At 38.7% G+C, this 21,871-nt stretch overlaps 1 long non-coding RNA gene across 1 annotated transcript; it reads right to left on the reverse strand.

Moving 5' to 3' along the window:
* Positions 1-9,674: 9,674 nt before the first annotated feature.
* LOC123385406 lies at positions 9,675-21,320 on the reverse strand. Its single transcript, XR_006597854.1, has 2 exons — positions 21,258-21,320; positions 9,675-9,783 (listed from the first exon to the last, which is right to left on the reverse strand). It is a non-coding gene; the product is annotated as an uncharacterized LOC123385406 (long non-coding RNA).
* Between the last annotated feature and the right edge of the window lie 551 nt (positions 21,321-21,871).

Below are 21,871 nucleotides of genomic sequence, written 5' to 3' on the forward strand. Positions count from 1 at the left end.
TCCCTCCACTAGCACACTTAAGCTTGAGTACCACCGTTTTAGAATGTTCCAAACTCATCATGACTTCTAACCCATTGGTCCTGTAATTTTTTTCTATATCCAGACCCTCATTCTCCATTCACTATCCTTCTCGTTCAGCTTAGATGACATGTTCCATCACAATAATCATACCTTTGCAAACACCATCAATTCTCTTGTCCCTTCTCTCCTGCCATCCTCCCTACCTGGAACAACCCCCACTCTGTAAGCAAAGCAACCACTCACCACTTGTGTGCCTGCACCTAAAGCAGTTTAATATTGCTAGAGAAATTTTAACAAACAACCAGGAAGAATGGTTTCGCTTTTAATTCATATCCTAACATCACAAATAGAATCTCAGCTACCTGGCAATTGTACTCATTTCTGTCTCAAATCACCCACCCCACTCTCAGCCTCAGATGTTGACCTTGCCTCATACTCTCATACCTCACAACATTTCCTCATCTTAAAGATTATTTTTTAAATTTTATTTATTTATTTTGAGAGAGAGAGAGAGAGAGAGAGAGAGAGAGCGAGCGCAAAAGCTGGAGAGGGACAGAGAGAATCCCAAGCAGGCTCTGAGCTGTCAGCCCAGAGCCTGATGTGGGGCTTGAACTATGAGATTGTAACCTGAGCCAAGATCAAGAGTCAGATGCTTAACAAACTAAGCCACCCAGGCGCCCTATTTTCTCATCTTTATACCACCACCTCTACAAGATCCTTATATGCAAAATTCTCCAAAGAATTGCCAGCACACACAACCTCTAAAACCTGCTTCCCATTCACTCCTCACTCCCCTGCAAATTGGCACCTTCTCCCATCTCCCTTATATGTTGTGACTGTTGATCGCTCAGAGCAAAGCTGAGAAGTTGTGTACATTCACTTAGATTTACTCTTAGAAGTACAATTCATGTCACCAGATTCCGTTTTTAATCTCCAAGTAGACAAACAACATCTGCAATTATATTATTTTTCTCCCAACATTAATGCATATTATGTATTTTGTTCTCCTGATTGCATACATTAAGACTTCTAGCACCAATCAGAATTGGCAGTAATGAAACCAATGAGGACTGGCACCAATGATTGATTTCTGACTCTAAAGAGAAGCTTTTTGTATTATTGTTAACTACTTATTTTGAAAGAACTTCAGACTTCAGAAAGCTGCAAAAGCAGTACAAGAAACTTGCAATGCATTATATATTTTTAACGTGTATACTTTTATACAGAGAGGGGGAAACATTAACAAACATTCGTTCTCAAAGTCAGAAATAGAGGGGTCCCCAGGTGACACAAACAGTTGAGCGTCCAACTCTTGGTTTCTACTCAGGTCATGATGCCACAGTTCATGCGATCAAGACCCACATTGGGCTCTGTGCTGGTGGTGTGGATCCCACTTGGGATTCTAGCTCTGTCACTTCTCTGCTCATACTCTTTCTCTCTCTCAAAATAAATAAATAAATAAACTTAAAAAAATAAAAGTCAGAAATAAACAAACAGGTACACTCAGAGATGTGGTGTCCTCTCCATGCCCTCTACCCCATTCCCAACCTCCATCTGCCCCATTCTGTCCCACCCACTGTTCCTAAGTTTCCTTTTTATATAAATGAACAGAGATACACATATATTTTTTAATTTCCTCTTGTCCATGAAAGGTAGCATACTATTAATATTCTTCCACATTTTATTTTCTACTTTTTAAAACCTGTTTATTTTGAGAGAGAGCATGAGCAGGGCAGAGGCAGAGAGAGAGAGGAGAGAGAGAATCCCAAGCAGGCTTTTTGTTATCAGTGCAGAGCCTGACACAAGGCTCAATCCCATGACCGTGAGTTCGTGACTTAAGCCAAAATCAAGAGTCAGACGCTTAATCAAGTGAGCCACCCAAGTGCCCCTTCTGCATTTTCTATTCTTCATGTAGAATATACCTCCAGAGTCATACCATCCTTTTATTCATAGTGCTCCTCCCCACTGACCCTCCATTGTGTAATTGTACCGTAGCTAATTCAAGTATTCTCCTATACATATTTGTTTTCTGTATTTTGCAATTTTTAAAACACTGTCATGACTAGCCATGTGTATTTTAAGATTTGGGGATTTATATCTTCAGGGTAAATTTCTAGAAGTGGGATTGGCGATCAAAAGGTAAAGACATGTATAGTTTTGTTAGATTTCACCCAATTCCATTGCAAACTGGATGGGCCAACTTACATTTTCACCAAAAATGTATGAAAGTGGTTGTTTATCCACAGTCTCACCAACAGCATTTTTAGTCATACTCTTTTTAATTCTTACCAATAGAATAGGTGAGAAATGGTATCACTGTGTACTTTTAATTTGCATTTCCATAATTATGAGTGAAATTAAAGATTTAAGAGCAATTTTGAGGGTGCCTGGGTGGCTCAGTCAGTTAAGGATCGGACTCTTGATTTTGGCTCAGATCATGAACCCAGGATCATGGGATCAAGCCCCCCATCAGGCTCTGCACTAAGGTTCTCTCTCTCCCTCTCTCTCTGCCCCTCTCTCCCACTGACTCGTTCTCTAAGAAAATAAATAAATAAAGAGCAATCTTTATCTTTTTTTTGTTACTCAATGCATATCATTGGCTCACATTCCTATCGAGATTTTGGATTTTATTCTCTCAATGTTTAAGAGTTCTATATTTAATAGAGGCATTTCCCTTTACCTACAATATATGTTGAAATATATTCTGCCAATTTATTGTCACTTATCCTTTGTTTATGGTGCTTTCCAACATACACATTTTTATTTTTATAGAGAGGAATTGATCAATATTTTTCTTTATAGACTCTGGATTTTGAATCATAGTTAGGAAACCTCTCCTTCTACCTGAGTTATAGAGATACTCACCCATTTTTGGTCTATTACTTGGCTGGCTTCATTTTTATGTTTAAAAGGCATTTTAATATGCATTTGGGGTTTATTCTTGTGTGTGCTGTAAGGAAATGGCCTAATTTTATCTTTTCCAAAGGAATAAACAGGTGTTTTAGAACTTGTTTTTAAGTAGGCTCCACACCCAGCATGGAATCCAACACAGAGCTTGAACTCATGGCTCTAAGATCAAGACCTGAACTGAGATCAAGATTCAGCCACTTAACGGACTGAGTCACCCAGGTGCCCCTAGAGCTATTTACTTAAAAGTGCACCTTGGGGAGGGGGCATCTGGGTGGCTAGTCAGTTACGTGTCCAACTTTTGGTTTCAGCTTAGGTCATGATCTCAAGTTTTGTGAATTCGAGCCTCACAGCATGTTCCACCCTGAGGGTCACAGCCTGCTTGGGATTCACTCTCTCTCCACCCCTCCCCTATTGTGTGCTCACTTGCTCTCTCTCTCTCTAAATAAATGAAAAAAAAAAAAAAAACTTAAAAAAAAGTGCACCTTTGGCTTGAATTTGACTTAACTGAGATGTCACATTTGCCACATGCTTCCTTATGTACTTGAGTCTTTTACTCAAATTTTTATTTTACTAGTCTGTTTACTCATGTACCATTATTACAGTGACTTAATTAAAGAGACTTTCTATTATGGTTGAATGTCTGATCAGATTAGTCTCCTAGAATTTATCCAAAGGATACAGGAGTGCTGATGCATAGGGACACATGTACCCCAATGTTTAGAGCAGCACTTTCAACAATAGCCAAATTATGGAAAGAGCCTAAATGTCTGTCAACTGACCAATGGCTAAAGAAGATGTGGTTTATATATATAATGGAATACTACTTGGCAATGAAAAAGAATGAAATCTGGCCATTTGCAACAACATGGATGGAACTGGAAGATATTATGCTAAGTGAAATAAGTCAGTCAGAGAAAGACAGATACCATATGTTTTCACTCATATGTGGAATGTGAGAAATTTAACAGATGACCATAGGGGAAGGGAAGGTAAAATAAGATAAAAACAGAGAGGGAGGCAAACCATAAGCAACTCTTAAATATAGGGAACAAACTGAGGGCTGATGGGGGTGAAGAAAATGGGAGACAGGCATTGAGGAGGGCATTTGTTGGGATGAGCACTGGGTGTTGCAGGTAAGTGATGAATCACAGGAATCTACTCCTGAAGCCAAGACTACACTGTATGTTAGCTAACTTGACAATAAAAAAAAGATTAGTCTCTTATAATTTTTACTTTTTTGCTGCTTGCCTGAATATTCATTCATGTTTTCCTTTCCCAGTAACATTAGAAGCAACATAGCTATCTCCAGGGAAAAAAAAGTTATTGGTATTTTTATAGGGACTACATTAGACTCACACAGGAATTTAAGTATTCATTTAAGTGTAGGGGTGTGTCTTTTCATGTCAAGTGTAGTTTTGAGTCTTCCAAGAGGGTGTTAAAGTTCCCTCAAATAAGGTTTGCACATTTGTAACTTCTAACTCATTGTGTATGTGTGTGTGTGTGTGTGTGTGCATAAGAAAGCTATTTATTTTTGTATGTTAATTTTATAACTTTTTATGTATAATTTTATGTATACATAAATTATGTATACATAATTTATACATACATACATACATATACATACATAATGTATACATAATTTATGTATACATAAATTATGTATAATTTTATGTACTTTATTACAATTTTATTGTTTGAGTTAATTTTATCTTTGATTCTCTAAGGCTTTCCAAGTATGCTATCACATCATCTGCATATTGAAATAATTTTACCTCTTCTTTACCAACTCTTATTCCTTAGTGGATTTTGCTTGTCTAATTGCATTGGCCAAAGTTCCAATATAATATTAACTAGTAGTGAAGATAATGGGAGTTCCCTAAGTTGTTCTGTGTTTAAAGTTGGTTACTGATACCTTTGGTAGTTAAAGGATAGCTTGCCCAGATATAAATTTTTACTTCACAATTTTTTTTTACTTTGTTGAAAAAGTTGTTCTCTTATTGCCTTGTTTTTATATTATTTTTGAGAAGACTGATACCAGTCTGACTCCTGTTTTGTTCCTTGATATTTGTGCCTGGAAGCCTCAAGGATTTTTTATCTCTTAAATCTGTTTTTCTCACATATGTCTTAAAGTTAATTTTCCTAGATTAATTTCCATATGTATCTAGCGGGCTCTTTTAATATATAAATCTAGATCTTTCATTTCTGAAACACTTTTTTTAAAATATAATTTATTGTCAACTTAGCTAACGTACAGTGTATACAGTGTGCTCTTGGCTCCAGGCGTTGATTCCCATGATTCATCGCTTACATACAATGCCCAGTGCTCATCCCATCAAATGCCCTCTTCAATGACCATCACCCATTTTCCCCTTTCCCCCACCCCCCATCAACCCTCAGTTTGTTCTCTGTATTTAAGAGTCTCTTATGGTTTGCCTTCCTTTGAAACTATTTTTTCTTCTTCTTTTCCCCCATAGTCTTCTGTGAAACACTTTCTTTGAATTACGGTTTCAAATATCAGTTTTGGTTTGTTGTTTTGTTTCCTTTTCAAGGCCTTTAATCAAACGTTTGTTCTATTTCTTCTGTCTTCCATTTCAACCACTTCCTCTCAAACTCTTTTCACTTTATCTTCATCCCATATTTATTCTCTTGGTTGCTTTCCATCTTTCTTGAATGTTCCTCATTAAATTTCCTTTTGAGTTTATTCTCCTTTGGGCAACTTGTAATTTTGTCTTTATTTGTGAGATGATTTGGTCTTTTTATTTTCTTTTGTGAGTTTAATCAACTCTCTTCATTTCTTTATGTAGTTTTGTCTATTTCTGTTAATTTTTGTCTTTCTGATTCAAGATAGGCTATCATATCCCCCAAAGCTTATTTCAATATATTTCATCAGTTTGGAGTGTTGCCTGATAGCTTTCTTATACTTATTGGTTGATTTTCTTATACTTCTGTGTTTCTTTGGATGGGGAAATATTCATTAGCTGAGGCAGAATTATTCTCATTTTCTGATATAGTAATTTTATACAGATCTGTTGCTTTTCCTACTCATTTTATGAATCTGAGGTGGTTTTCTAGATACCTAATTCAAAGACACCATCCTCTAAGCAAAGTCCACTTTCTCTATTGGATAGGTTGGGGTGTTTCTTTAGATATTCTTTTAATTTTGAAATAATTTTAGGTTTATAGCAAAGTTGCAAAGAGCAGAGAGAGCTCCCGTATAGACCTCAGTCCGTTTCCCCGAGTGATGATTGTAAAAACTAAGAAAACAACATAGGTACATCATTTTTAATTCAACACTAGACTTTATTTGGATTTCACCAGTTTTCCCATGACATATTTTTCTGTTCCAAGATCCAGTTCAGGTTACCACATGCCATCTACTGTCTTTCCTGTGGTCTGTGCATTTTCTCAAACTTGGCTAATTTTTCATGATCTTGACTGTGTTTAGAATGACTGGTCAGATAAACTGTAGAATGTCCCTGAATTTGGGTTTGTCCAGTGTTTTTCTCAGATTAGACTAAGTTTAACTTTAGAAAGAACCAACACAGGGTTTGGAAAGAATACCGCAAAGGTGAAGTGACTTGCTTATCACATCACAAAGTACAGGATATCCTCACACTATCATTAGTGATGTGAAACTTGATCACTCACTTAAGGTAATATTCACCACATTTCTTTGCTGTAAAGTTACTATTTTTCCTTTTCCATACACTATGCTTTGGAAGCAAGTCACAGAATCCAATCCACAGTCCAAAGGGAAGGTGTAAGCTGCACCCCTTGGAAAGGGGTGTCTATTATGTGGAACTCTTCTATACAAAAAGCGGTCTCTTGTCCCCAGTTTGTTTTTTATCTGATCATTTATTTATATTGGTATACATTCATCTATAGTCATCTATGTTTATATTGGTATGAACTCATCTATAACTATGGATGGTTTATAATCCAGTGCCACATCATTTATTTTTTGTGCCCCAAATACTTCAACTTTGACCACTGATCATTTTTTCAAGTTGATTCCTGTGTCTCTTTGACATGTTTCTATCCTTTTATTTTTTAGAAACTTCTGAGCACTATGTTTACTTGTTTGTGTGTTTGTTTGTTTGGGGGTATCTTATTTTATTTTGTTTGGGGAGGAGGAATTATGGTCCTGGTTTTTCCCTTTTTTCTCTTGAAGGACTGTAAATTTTCCCCTTTTCTTCTCCCTTACCACCCAGTTATTAAGCGTTCTTTCCCTTCCTTTTTGCTTCTTCCCCAAGAAACTGTGCTTTTTAAAGACTGCAACCTCATATCATGCATATTTTTTACTGTTTTTATTTTTGAGAGAGAGAGACAGAGCAAGCAGGAGAGGGGCAGAGAGACAGAGGGAGACACAGAATCCGAACCAGGCTCCAGGCTCTGAGCTGTCAGCACAGATCCCAACATGGGGCTCAAACTTACAAGCCATGAGAACGTGACCTCAGCAGAAGTTGGTCACTCTACCGACTGAGCCACCCAGGTGCCCCTCACGTCATGCATATTTTTAAGACTCCTTCCTGTAATCAGTGATCTTATCTAACGGGACATTTTTTATTGTTTATATTTCAAGTGCACTTTCTCTTTCTGGTAGTTGTGCTGAAGCAGTATCAAGTCCATTTTGGCTCTCCATTTCTCTTTTCCTCACAGCTTTTATTTAGGCTGACTTTACTTGCCTCCAGAACCATGAGCAGTCACTCACTGGAAATAGGTGCTTTTTCATCTCTTATTAAAAGGTAATTTAAAGTTCAATCTGCTCTGCCCTTTATTCATGCTGCTGGTCTGATTTTATGTATTCTTGTTGCTTCGTGTTGTTTTATGAAGGATATGGAGATACGTATTGAAGCCACTGCCGTAAGTCTTCATCTAACCCATGAATACTGTTTGATGTTGATGCCTCCATCAACTTAAAGCAATTCCATTCAATCCTAGTTTCTTAGGATTTTTCCCTAAAATGAGTATTTTCACCAACTGCTTTTCCTCATTTAGTGAGATGGTAAAATGAGATAATCAACTGATAGTTCCTTCTAAGTTCTTTAATGCAGTCATTATGTTGATGGAGTTTTAAAAGTTGGCCCTTTTTCCATCACTGTAATTCCCTCTAAGTTGATGAGGATCTATTGGTCTTTTTGTTTTTTTTTTTAATGTTTATTTATTTCTGAGGCAGAGAGAGACAGAGCATGAGTGGGGGAGGGTCAGAGAGAGAGGGAGACACAGAAGCAGAAGCAGGCTCCAGGCTCTGTGCTGGCGGCACAGAGCCCGACACGGGGCTGGAACTCACAAACCGTGAGATCATGACCTGAGCCGAAGTTGGTCGCTCAACCGACTGAGCCACCCAGGTGCCCGAGATCTATTGGTCTTTGAATTCACTGCTAAATTACATTTATAAATATTTCATTGCCAATTTTTGCCCCCATGTCCACCAATGAGATTTCCTACACTTTTTTTTTTTTACAGGTCTGATACCTTTGTTCAGTTTGGCAATCAGGGAAGTGTTAGGTTCTTGAAATAAGTTGAGTATCAGGCCATGTTTTCTTGGTTCTAGAACATAAGGACTCTCTTCCCCTTTAAGTTTTGGAAGGCTTTATTCACAAAACTGCTTAAGCCTCAAGAAAACTGCACATTTTCTTTTTTTTCCCCAATGGTTTTAGACTTATTCAGGTTTCCTATTTCTTTATCCAATTTTAACATTTTATATTTTATTAAAAAATATTCTAATTTACTTACTGTTCAAATATTTAATATTTTTAGAATTTTTTTGTAATATTTATGTGAAATTTTAAAAATGTGTTATATCTACAATTATATTCTCTTTCAACATTCTCACTAATGTTTTATGTGCCTTCTATTTTCTAGATAAACCTGCCATTTTGTATGTATTGTTTTTTTAGGTTTTTGACCTTACTTGTTTAACGTTTTATTTATTTTTGAGAGACAGAACACAAGCAAGGGAGGAGCAGAGAGAGAGGGGGACACAGAATCTAAAGCAGGCTCCAGGCTTTGAGCTGTCAGCACAGAGCCCAATGCAGGGCTCAAACTCACGAACTGCAAGATCATGACCTGAACTGAAGTCAGAAAGTTTACCAACTGAGCCACCCAGGTGCCCCGAGTTTTTGCCGTTATTGATCTACTCAAGGACATTTATGTTTGTTTGTTTTCTATTTTGCTCATGTGTTTAACTTTCTTAGTCTTTCCTTCTAATTGTTTCTAATTTATTTTGTTCTTTGTCTTAATTCTTATATTGAACGTTCAGTTTGATTTAATTTCTATTTTTTTCATTTGCTGACTTGTGCCTCTAAAGCCATACATCTTCCTCTGACTACCACTTCAGCCATATCCCAAAGCACAGATTTTTTTTTACATACTGTTCTCAGTGTTGTTCATTTGTAAATACTCTGTCACTTTTGTTTTTATAATCTCACCAAGCCAATAATTACTTAAAAGGGTGTTTATGTAAATCTTTTTTAGAGTAGGAACTGAATTTTATTGAGAATAACTTCTTGGATTGTGTTGTACAGTGAAAACGGCTTGTATGATTTTTTCCTTTTTATATTGATTTAGGTTTCCTTATGACCTAACACATGGTCTGTTTGGTAATGTTTCACACACACACACACACACACACACACACACACACACACACACACACGCTGTTCAGCAAAACTGCTTCCTCTTCTTTCTACACACACACAGAAAATATTTCCCAGCCTCCCCTCCAAAAAGGTATGGCCAAAAAAATGAGGAAGTGTTTATTTCCAGGTCTTGACGATAAAAATCTTCAACTTTGATCCACCAGATTCCTTTAAGGCTTGAGCTGATGAACACAGTGACCTTGGAGGCTGCCTGTTGAAGCCAGAAGATAAAAGGAATCAGGGCGCTAAATCACCTCCTGCATGAGAGGCATGGGTTCATCACAAACACACATTTTTTTTTATTTTTTTTTAACCTTTATTTATTTTTGAGACAGAGAGAGACAGAGCATGAATGGGGGAGGGGCAGAGAGAGAGGGAGACACAGAACGGGAAGCAGGCTCCAGGCTCTGAGCCATCAGCCCAGAGCCCGACGCGGGGCTCAAACTCACGGACCGCGAGATCGTGACCTGAACTGAAGTCGGACGCTTAACCGACTGAGCTACCCAGGCGCCCCACAAACACACATTTTGAATTTCACATGAAGAAGAAATAAAATTCTACGATGTGGAATCACTGAGAGTTTGGGGTTTATCTGTTATACCAGCTAGTGTTGTCTATGTAATACATTGACTAAACAGGCTTCTCTATTATTTCTAAAGACTGAGATTGGTGTTGACTAGAATATGGCAACACGATTCAATCTTCCAATTTTGTCTCCCTGTATTCTTACAGCCAGTTAGTTTCTTTCTTGGCATTTGTCATCACCTGTACTGTTGGATGTTAAACTCTCCTGATGGCTTATGTCTAACATGTTGTTCTCAAGAGCTCATCCCCTGAAGGCAAAGGATATTCTATGTTGTACATCAATCTATATGCAATATCAAGTACATTGCCTCATACCTAGGAGATATTCAACAAACACTTCCTGAATGGATGAATAAATGGAGAATGACCATTAGACAGAGCCCTTTGTGGAAGAAATCTATGTTACTTCTCTGGTGGCACCTAGAAAACCCACTGTATATATTTGTATTTAAGTGTATGCTAGAAGGATCAACTGTTAGAGGCTTAGGGAATGTCTATAGTGGGAAAAGGAAGAATTCCAAGCAGATTGTTAAAATGGTCATTTAAATGCACAGTGAATCTTCACCACTTTGAATATCTGCCTTTGCCACATTTCTCTCCCACAGAAAAGGCTGGAGACATAGACGAGGGAGCCATCCTTTCCAAACCTTAATTTTCAAAAATAGAACAGAAACTAAGTACCAGAGAACCACTTGCAAATATACCATCTACTCCAAAAAAGCAAGTGACACAGGACTAGCCTTCAATTATTTAATCAACCAATCCAAAGATATCAAGGGCTTTGACCATATGGTCTTTCTTCCATCTCTCTTCTACTGTAAGACTACTACACTGCAGGCAAAAATATATTTCACTCTCCTACCTCTCTGTCTTCATGCCTTGCTCCTGCTTTTTCCTCAGTTTGTAATGTCCCTCCCCATCTTTATCCCACCCTACTCTGCCTTCTGATTTCTCTTTGTCCTTCAAGGTCAAGCCAGATGGTCACTCACCTCGAGTTTCTTCTGCAATTCTTACAGCTAGAAATGAACCTCTCTCTTCTGCTGAGATCAGCTACTTTATTATTTGGTTTAATGTGGAATAGTCTACGAGCAGAGATCAGTATTTAATATACGGCAATGTGGACGATATTAAAATGGGAGTCTTACGCTATATAGTTCAAGGGTTCAAAAAATTACGCTGAGAATGTGCACCTGAATGTGACAACTTACAACTATGTGTAATGGCTGCAAACTAGTTATATAAAAACAAAAATAAAAACTGCATCTAATTTAGAAAAAAAAAAAATCTAACTACATGCCTGGAGAAAAATCTTGAAAAAATTGGTCCAGGATAGGGAAAGATAACGAATGGCTAATCATCAAACAAGAGGGCATGTGGAAAAAAAGAGGTGGGGGGTGGGGGGTGGGAATTGGTGATGGCCTTTAGGGGATGTTTCCAAACCTAGGGTGGAGAAAAAAACAGATGGAAATACAGCTGAAAGAAGGTCTAAAATAACAGAAGACAGTGTAAGGAAACGATGCAAAATAGGAGCTGTCCACAGTGCTACGTAAGAGTACAGATTGCTGGGAATAAGCCCAGGCATGGAGACCCGAGAGAAACTGAATGTGGACTTCTTTCAGAACTGGAGTTGTATGTGGAGCTGCTATGCAGCTGGATCCTTAGGATACACTTAGATCCAACGTGAGCAAAGTACCTGAGACACTACCTCCTTTCATACATTGCCCTCAAGACCACAGTTAAGCAAACTTGGAGCAAACTTGGCCTAATTCGAATCAAAACAGCAAAACAGTCTCATTTGGAGTTACTTGTGTGTATCTTTTTCTCCCTTTGAGAAACCATCTTTCTCATCACCGTATCTATCACAGTACATAAATGGCTACGTTGAACAATTACGTTGTTCTAGGATTCCTCAAGTATTTCCAACATGACTTCCACAAGGACTTTAGCAACTCTCCAAGAACTTGGGCAAATCACTTAGATTATAGAGATGTTAAATTTTAACACTAGAAGTAATGCTGGACATGTTCAAGGTCTGGGAAGACAACAAATGATTTTGTCATTATGGCCAACTATGATTGATTGCTCTTGACTGCTGGGAGCTCTGCTTTGAGAAGGACTCAGAGGTCATTTCCTATGGAATGCAGGCTTCAATTCATTGGCGATCCCTGCTAGGGAAAATGGTAGCTTGCCATGGCTTATCTGAGATAAGGTCTCCTTTTGCAGACACAAGTGAGTGTTACAGAACAAGTAACTTGCTCCAAGTCCAGTAGCTATTTACTGTCAAAGCCAAGACAACCTAGATCTCCTGTATCAGGACTCATTCCATTATACAAAACTGGGACAGAGTTTTGTGTGTTTTTTTTCCTTACAGACAATTCCATTTTCCTATAGTACTACTTGTTTAGACCTCTGTTTAGACTTTTTTTTTTTTTAGAGTAGCTGAAGACACAAGAGTAAAAACTTCAAAACCTGACAAAGATTTGTGCATATTATGGTATCCGTATCTCTAAAACCACAACTACGTAAAGACTATTAGAGAAGGTAACCTAAAAAAAAAAAATGGTGTTACTCATCTTCCCTCCATCAATCCAAAACACAGTGGATTAAAACAATAGTCATTTAATAACTCTCACATTTCTATGGGTCAGAAAGGTAGGTGGGAGTGAGATGGCTGGGAAATTTTAGTTCAGTCTTTCAAGAGGTTGCAATCAAAGAGTAGCTGAAACTAGGGTCATCTCAAAGCTAGGAATATCGAAATGGAGGAGACGTGAATAGCTGGAGACTGGAATAATTGGGCACCTCAGGCATCCTCACTGTCTCTGTGTGGATTTGCCATGTGGGTCTCCAACCTGGTGGCTTCAGGGTAGCCAGACTTCTTATAAGTCAGCTCAGAACTCCCAAAGTGCATGTATTGAGAGAAAGAGAGACTACTGAAAGTTGTCCTACCTTTAATAATCCAATCTCAGAGCTCACAGAGTATCACTCTGTCATACTCTTTCAGTCAAGGCAGTTATAAAGCCCACCTAGACCCCACCTCTCAGTGGAGGAGTGTTAATGCCACATTATCAGAAGACAATACGGGATGATCTATATAACCTGACATGAAGGATTAGTAAGAGTCCAATGTTGGCAATTCAGCTAAGAGTTCAAAAGCAACTGTATCACAATATTCTGGGTATTAGGATATTATTAATTAGCCCAGATTAGGGTTGCCATGAGGCACCCCCTTATATTTGAACTTCAGATAAACAATGAATAATTTTTAGTATAAAGTCAGATAAAGGGTTAGTATACAAAATCTGTAAAGAACTAATCAGACTCCACATCCAAAAAACAAATAATCCAGTGAAGATATGGACAAAAGACATGAATAGACTCTTTTCCAAAGAAGACATCCAGATGGCCAACAGACACATGAAAAGATCTCAACATCACTCATCATCAGGAAAATACAAATCTAAACCACAATGAAATACCAACCCACACCTGTCCGAGTGGCTAAAATTAACAACTCAAGAGGCAACAGATGTTGACAAGGACGTGTAGAAAGGGGAACCTTCTTGCACTGTTGGTGGGAATGCAAACTGGTACAGCCACTCTGGAAAACAGTAAGGAGGTTCCTCAAAAAATTAAAAATAAAACGACCCTATAACCCAGCAATTGCACTACTAGGTATTTATCTGAAGGATACAAAAGTACTGAATCGAAGGAACACGTGCACCCCAATGTTTATAGCTGTGCTATCAACAACAACCAAATTATAGAAAGAGCCATAATGTCCATTGACTGATGAATGGATAAAGAAGATGTGATACACACACACATGCACACACATATATACATACACACACACATACATACATACAATGGAATATAACTCAGTGATCAGAAAGAATGAAATCTTGCCATTTGCAACAACATGGATAGAACTGGGGGATATTATGCTAAGCCAAAAAGTCAGTCAGAGAAAGATAAATATATTATGATTTCACTCACATGTGGAATTTAAGAAACAAATCAGATGAATATAGGGGAAGAGAAGGAAAAATAAGATAAAAACAGAGAGGGAGGCCAACCGTAAGCCACTCTTAAATATAGAGAACAAACTGAGGGTTGTTGGAGGGGAGGTGGGTGGAAAGATGGGCTAAATAGGTGATGGGTATTAAGGAGGGCACTTGGTGGGATGAGCACTGGGTGTTATATGTAAGTGATAAATCACTGGGTTCTACTCCAGAAACCAATACTACACTGGATGCTAACTAAAAAAATTTTTAAATAAAAAAATAACAGACACATGAAATATTTAAATAAAAAATAATAATAATTTTTAGTCTGTGACCTATGTAACACTTAGGACATACTTATACCTCCCAAAATTATTCATTGTTTACCTGAAATTCAGATTTAGCTAGGCAACCTGTTTTTTGTTTTATTTTGTTTGTTTGTTTTTTGCTAAGTCTGGCAACCCTATCCCAGACTGACTCAAATGGTCAAGGAAGCAATGTTTTCATCTGGTGGCAAGGCTGGGAATGAGACAATCTTAGTGCTGGTGTTACCATTACTCTTCAAGTTTGCCTGGATTTAGTGACCAAAAATGCCTTATCTGAAGCAGTTTCCACCTCTGGAGTGGAAAATTGAGTGCCGTGCTCTAAGACAAGAGTGAACTGGGGATCATTGTCTTCTTAGCTCTCTGATTTCCTGGAGTTTTCTTTTTCCATCTTTCAGCTGTGCATAAGCTGATCTCCTGGCACTGGTTTTGTTTCCTGACAGGCAACATTAATTCATTTTCACATTCACACTCAAATCACTTCCCTCTCTAACAACAACAATAATGGTGAAAGCCCATTTGGAAAACAGCTTGATGGAACAGCTGCTTCATACTCATTATGAGTCTAACACTTTCTCTAATTGGGGAGAAGGGATGCCCACAACTTGAAGTGCATTGCAGTTCAGGTAGCCAGTAAACACTGCACTTCTTTTTCAGATGTATTTTTTCTACTCATGCAATTAATATAGAAAATGTTTATTCAATTTCTATACCATCTCAAGTGACTTACTAAAATCTTCGCCATAACCTCCAGGCCTAACCAGCCAGGTGTCTTTCAATGCCTCCCTCATTATCCTGTAAGTCCCAAAGCTGCCTCATGTTCCCAAAGTCAAACAAAGACTGGCTTAAATGCTCCCTTTTATGTAGCATCATTACACCCTGGTGTGTAATCTATTATGGGTCCTCAAATTAGGATTAGAGACTTAAGACATTCACTAACAAACTAACAGCATAATTGGCATTGTGTTCTTCCTCTGCTACAGACAACTACCAGTAATGATGACTCACCTGAATTCATGTTGCCATGGGAACTATCAGGGTGATGTACTACTACTTGTAGGAAATGGCCTTAGTAGCACAGTTATCGGTCCAGAGGTAGGCAGGTAGACATGGAAGACAAGTAGATAGCCCCAGTTACTCTGAAGGCCACCCTGAAGTAATGTCAGAAGTCGTTTTGGGATTAAGCCAATACCAATACCAGAAAGATGGAGAGGCAGAAAAAGCCCGGGTCCTTGACGACATTACTGAGCCACTTGCTTTGTACCACACCTGACGCAAACATAGGAGATGATAGATTTCCTTATTGATTAATCATTTTGAGTCAGGATTCTCTGAGTCTAGCAGCCAAAGCTTCTTCACTAATACTAGATATAGAATGGGGGATCCAGCCAAAAGGAAAAACAAATTTAATCTTTTTCTCAAGCAGTTTTTAAAAAGTTAATTTTAAGTAAGAGTTGATACGCTATACAGACCTTTTTCCAAAAATATAGTGAGACTGCATTTCCCGGCCATTGTCTCAGATAGCCTTGGAGTCTGTGTGGCTGAGTTAGACCAAAGAAATGGAAAGTGAGTGTATTCTAAGGTCTTGGCCCTTAAAATGATCTCCCCAAATTCTTAGCTCTTTCTTCTCTTCCCCAGAAACTTTAGAAGTCACATATTTGGATGCCGTAACTACAAGGCAGAAGCAGGCTGGTTCCCTGATGTCCTGCTTGGAGAGCAGTTTCTCAATCCATATGAGTCTGGGATGTAGGCAAGAAAACACCTTCATGTAAAGCAACTGAGATTTCAGGATTTATTTACCACAGTACAGATGAGCCCCAGCTAGTACACCAAGATGGAACTAAGCTACTAGACGATAGTAACGTGTGAGGGGAAAAGTCAGTTCTAAAGTCTGTGTTTGTTTGGAAGAACAATGGCTCTTTTGACTAGCTATGTGTGTTTAAAACAATTAGAATGTCAATGTAATTTCAAACATTTAGAGAGAAAATGAAAAAAAAAAAAACGAAACTCAATCATTCACACTTAAGGGGAAATGGCATGATACTGCAATTTCCTTTAAAATCCTTCAGCCAATGGGAATGCAAGCTGGTGCAGCTACTCTGGAAAACAGTATGGAGGTTCCTCAAAAAACTAAAAATAGAACTACCCTACAACCCAGCAATTGCGCTACTAGGCATTTATCCACAGGATACAGGTGTGCTGTTTCGAAGGGACACATGAACCCCCATGTTTATAGCAGCACTATCAACAATAGCCAAAGTATGGAAAGAGCCCAAATGTCCATTGATGGATGAATGGATAAAGAAGATGTGGTAATATATACACGCATACACACATACACACACACACACATACATACATACATACATACACACAATGGAGTATTACTCAGCAATCAAAAAGAATGAAATCTTGACATGTGCAACTACGTGAATAGAACTGGAGGGTATTATGCTAAGTGAAATTAGAGAAAGACAAAAATCATATGACTTCACTCATATGAGGACTTTAAGAGACAAAACAGATGAACATAAGGGAAACAAAAATAATATAAAAACAGGGAGGGGGACAAAACAGAAGAGACTCATATATGCAGTACAAACTGAGGGTTACTGGAGGGGTTGTGGCAGGGGGGTGGTCTAAATGGGTAAGGGGCATTAAGGAATCTACTCCTGAAATCATTATTTCACTATATGCTAATTTGGATGTAAATTTTAAAAATAAAAGAATTTTTTATTAAAAAATAAATGTATTAAAAATAAAGAAAATAAATAAAAATTATTTAAAAGTAAATAAAATAAAATCCTTCAGCCAAAAAAGGAGAGAGAAGAGCTAAATAAAGTATATGCGGCAAACATTGATCATTGTCACATCTGTGTGAGATGAGTATAGGGGTTTATCATACTTTTTATTATGCTTAAGGTTTTTTTAATAAAAAGTAAAAACAAAAAACCAAAATAAACCACAAAAAAAAATCAAATAGCAGAAGTAAATCCAATTAGATCGATAATCCTAATAAGTGTAAACATAGTGAACATACTAACTAAAAGTAAAAGACTTTCAGATTAAGGGGAAAAATTAAGTTCTACTGACCAAAGTTGTTATTTCTGTAACTCTAGGCAATGTGCTATACCTCTTTTCATTGATTTATCAACTTCATTAACTTCCTTTTGTTCTTATCCATCCTTGATTCTATGGCCCACTGTTATAATCATAGATTGTCTTGGTAGTTATTAAAACTGTTACTTTGCATATTTCATTTAAACCTTATTTTCTATTCCATTAACTTTAGATAGTAGCCCTTGATTCTCACTCTGAAGATATAGCTATCTCCTAAGCCCCTCTTTCCTCACTGTCAACATACCCCGACCACCATTAGCTGCACTCATACTTTCAAATTATCAAAATGTTTAACTCTTACATGTTTGAACTACAAAAAAATTAAACAACACAAATCTTCAATGCTTTTATCAGAAATGTGTTATAAAAGCTAGCTTCCATAAGGTAGGAAGCTGTCACCAGAATTAGAGGGACAGCTAAGGTAAGGGTATAAAAGGAAAAGCACAGTAATTGTGGAAGCCGGTTTATCAAACTACCTCTCTAACCATTACTAGTGGTCCTCGATAAGTCACTTCTGTGACCCCCCTTCCTTCATCTGTAAAATGAAGGACTTGGTCTAAACTTCTCCTCTAGAATCTTTCAGCACCAGACGGAAAAATTAAAATAGAATAAAATTACTCAATTCAGGTGCCAAAAAAGCAAAGTACACCAATAGCTTTAGGAAATCAGTTGGGGCTAAAGTAAGGGTCAACCACGACCTTTATTCACACCACTGGATTTGTGGTGCGTTTTGCTCCAGCGGGATGCAGAGATGGCGTATTTATTCAATTCTTTCCACTAGGAACATTAAAATGCAAATATATGTAAATTATGGACATTATAAATGAGAACAAGAAAGAGAGAGAGAGAGAACAACATAAAATCCTGATTACTGGTTGGCTGAAGGGACATCAGCAGGATCCTGAAATGAAACCCAAAATCTATGCTTGGAGAACCGCAGCCAGGATAAATCCCCACTCGCGCCCCTGCATTTCTAAAGTCACCACCTGGACTCTCTGTCATCAGTTACTGCTCAGTGCTCCTGGCTGCATTAACATTGCACATACGTAGGAGGTACAGAATCTCAACCCACAAAACTCAAGTATGCCAAAATTCAACTTTGTCTTCTATATATGACCTTCCTTCCTATCTCAAACTTTCCATTCCTTCTCTTGGTAGAAACATCAATCAGACACTTCCGGGTAAAATCCCTCAAGTCGGAGTTTTCTTCTCTCGACCCTTATCCCTAGGCTTGCAACTAAGTCCCAAGGACAAACAAGGGGCACAGACGAATACTGAGCATCAGAGCATGGGAAATGGCCTTGAGACATGACCTCATCTGTCTACACTGACATCTGCTAGGGTGTCCTGGTTCCCTCCAGTCACTGAGCAGAGCCCCGTGCACCCTGTGTGGTGGGTGCCTGGTCAGTTGCAGTCTCCCTCAGATGCACCCCTCCTCCAATGAGAGGCTTCCTCAGGTCCTGGGGCTTCCTTCAACTACTTCTCTTACCCTATGAGCAGGTACTAGGAAGTATGTATGTTTCTCCCCTGTCAGTATCAGATTTATAAGAAACCTGATAGCTCTATCAGAACCTCCATCTGGACACAGCATGTCCCTATTTCCATTCTGCTCTGTCCACACAATGAAGGGTGCTGAATTTTCAGTGACTTGTCTTTCCTGATCACTCAGTGTGAAGGACGGGTCTCCCCTGCCTTTGGATCACACGCTTTCACACTGGTGCCCTTCACCAGGAAAAAGGTCCCTTCTCAGAGGTACCCTATACTACTAACCCTCTTTAGTTTGTTTTTTTTTTTAACGTTTATTTATTTGTTTTTGAGAGAGAGAGCACACACGTGCACAGGCAGAGGAGGGGCAGAGAGGGAGAAGGAGACAGAGAATCCAAAGCAGGCTCCAGGCTCCAAGCTGTCAGCACAGAGCCTGACGCAGGCTGTGAACTCACAAACCATGAGATCGTGACCTCAGCCGAAGTCGGATGCTTAACTGACTGAGCCACCCAGGCACCCCCCTTCTAACCCTCTTTATTTCCTCTGCTTTGTCAGCACCCTCAATTCACAGCTGCAATAAGTGAGATCCAAGGAGGTTAACACACAGCCCAAGACCACACAGCTTACTACTTCCTCTGATTCTAGTGTCGTCATTGACTTCTCCATCTGCTCATTCATGAAATAAACACTTGTGGGATTCCAACAACTGCCACTCACCAAGAAGAGGACAATATCACTGCTTTGTGCAATTCACAATCTAGTGAGAGAGGCAGAGTTGTAAACAGATAATGATCATACAGTTAAATAACTGACCAAATAGATGTGTAAACAAGTAAGATGATAGCTATTGTAGAAGACTCTCTAGAAATTTCCCTACTGGAACCTGAACTTCCACCCATCCTGATTTTCTTTCAAGAGTAAACAGAGAAAATTAACAGACTCACCATTCACTACCATTCTCTAAATAGTCACTAAAATTACAGAAACTTCTTTCAGAAAGTGGGCCATGTATATTCAACAAGAGGAGGAAAATGGTATGATCTAAATATCCCTCACTTGAAGTTTTTCTTTGTTTATGAATTCAAGCATACTTTTTATGTTTCATAAAAGAATAGATACAAAACTGTCCTACAGTATCTAAAACCATCTAAGCCCACAGTGATTTAAGGAAACTGTGAATCCAGGGGTGCCTGGGTGGCTCAGTTGATTAAGCATCCAACTCCTTGGCCAAAATGAACAAATCAGGAGACTATAGATGCTGGAGAGGATGTGGAGAAACGGGAACCCTCTTGCACTGTTGGTGGGAATGCAAACTGGTACAGCCTCTCTGGAAAACAGTGTGGAGTTTCCTCAAAAAATTAAAAATAAAGCTACCCTACAACCCAGCAGTAGCACTGCTAGGAATTTACCCAAGGGATACAGGAGTACTGATGGATAGGGGCACTTGTACCCCAATGTTTATAGCAGCACTCTCAACAATAGCCAAATTGTGGAAAGAGCCTAAATGTCCATCAACTGACGAATGGATAAAGAAATTGTGGTTTATATACACAATGGAGTACTACGTGACAATGAGAAAGAATGAAATACGGCCCTTTGTAGCAACGTGGATGGAACTGGAGAGTGTGATGCTAAGTAAAATAAGCCATACAGAGAAAGACAGACACCATATGTTTTCACTCTTATGTGGATCCTGAGAAACTTAACAGAAACCCATGGGGGAGGGGAAGGAAAAAAAAAAGAGGTTAGAGTGGGAGAGAGCCAAAGCATAGGAGACTCTTAAAAACTGAGAACTGAGGGTTGATGGGGGGTGGGAGGGAGGAGGGGGAGGTGATGGTATTAAAGAGGGCATCTTTTGGGATGAGCACTGGGTGTTATTTGGAAACCAATTTCACAATAAATTTCATATATTAAAAAAATAAAAATAAAAATAAAATGTTTATTGAATAAATGGGGGAAAAAAAGCATCCAACTCTTGGTTTCAGCTCAGGTCATGGTCTCATGGTTCCTGAGTTTGAGCCCTGCATCAGGCTCTGTGCTGACAAATGCAAAGCCTGCTTGGGATTCTCTCTCCCTTTCTCTCTGACCCTCCCTTGCTCATACTCTATCTCTCTCTTTCAAATAAGTAAATAAAAATTTAAAAAAAAAATGGTAACTGTGTGGAGTACCTGGGTAGCTCAGTCGGTTGAGCCTCTGACTTCAGTTCAGGTCATAATCTCTCAGTTCGTGAGTTCAAGCCCCATGTTGGGCTCTGTGCTGACAGCTTACAGCCTGGAGTCTGCTTCAGATTCTTTGTCTCCCTCTCTCTGGTCTTCCTCTGCTCTCTCTCTCTCTCTCAAAAATAAACATTTAAAAAAATTTTTTCAAGATAATTATGGATCCACATTTCTGCCATGAAGAAAATAATTTAAAAATCAGAATGTGTCTCCGCCCCAACTGCATAAGAATAGCCCAGTTACATGTGCAGAGGACCTCACCACTTAGTATGGTGGACCCTCTTTCCAAGGCAAGTTCGCAGCATCAGTCCTGGTGCCCAGAAAAGTTCAGGCAGCCCGCAGGAGCAAGACAGTTAATGTTTTGACATGATGTGATACAGGTTCCAGCTCCTTGGAACTGCAATCCAAGGATTTAAAGTATCATCTATCCCAGAGAAGGAAGACAGCCCCGTGTCCTGATGACCAGAAAACAGTGGCTCAGAGGGAGAGTGCTACTGTGTCATCAGAGAGACAAAAGGAGCAAGTGAGTGAGTGAGTGGACCTATAGGCTGGAAGTGAAACAGCCA

The sequence above is a fragment of the Felis catus genome, chromosome A1 (assembly GCF_018350175.1).
Source record: "Felis catus isolate Fca126 chromosome A1, F.catus_Fca126_mat1.0, whole genome shotgun sequence".
NCBI classification, from domain to species: domain Eukaryota; kingdom Metazoa; phylum Chordata; class Mammalia; order Carnivora; family Felidae; genus Felis; species Felis catus.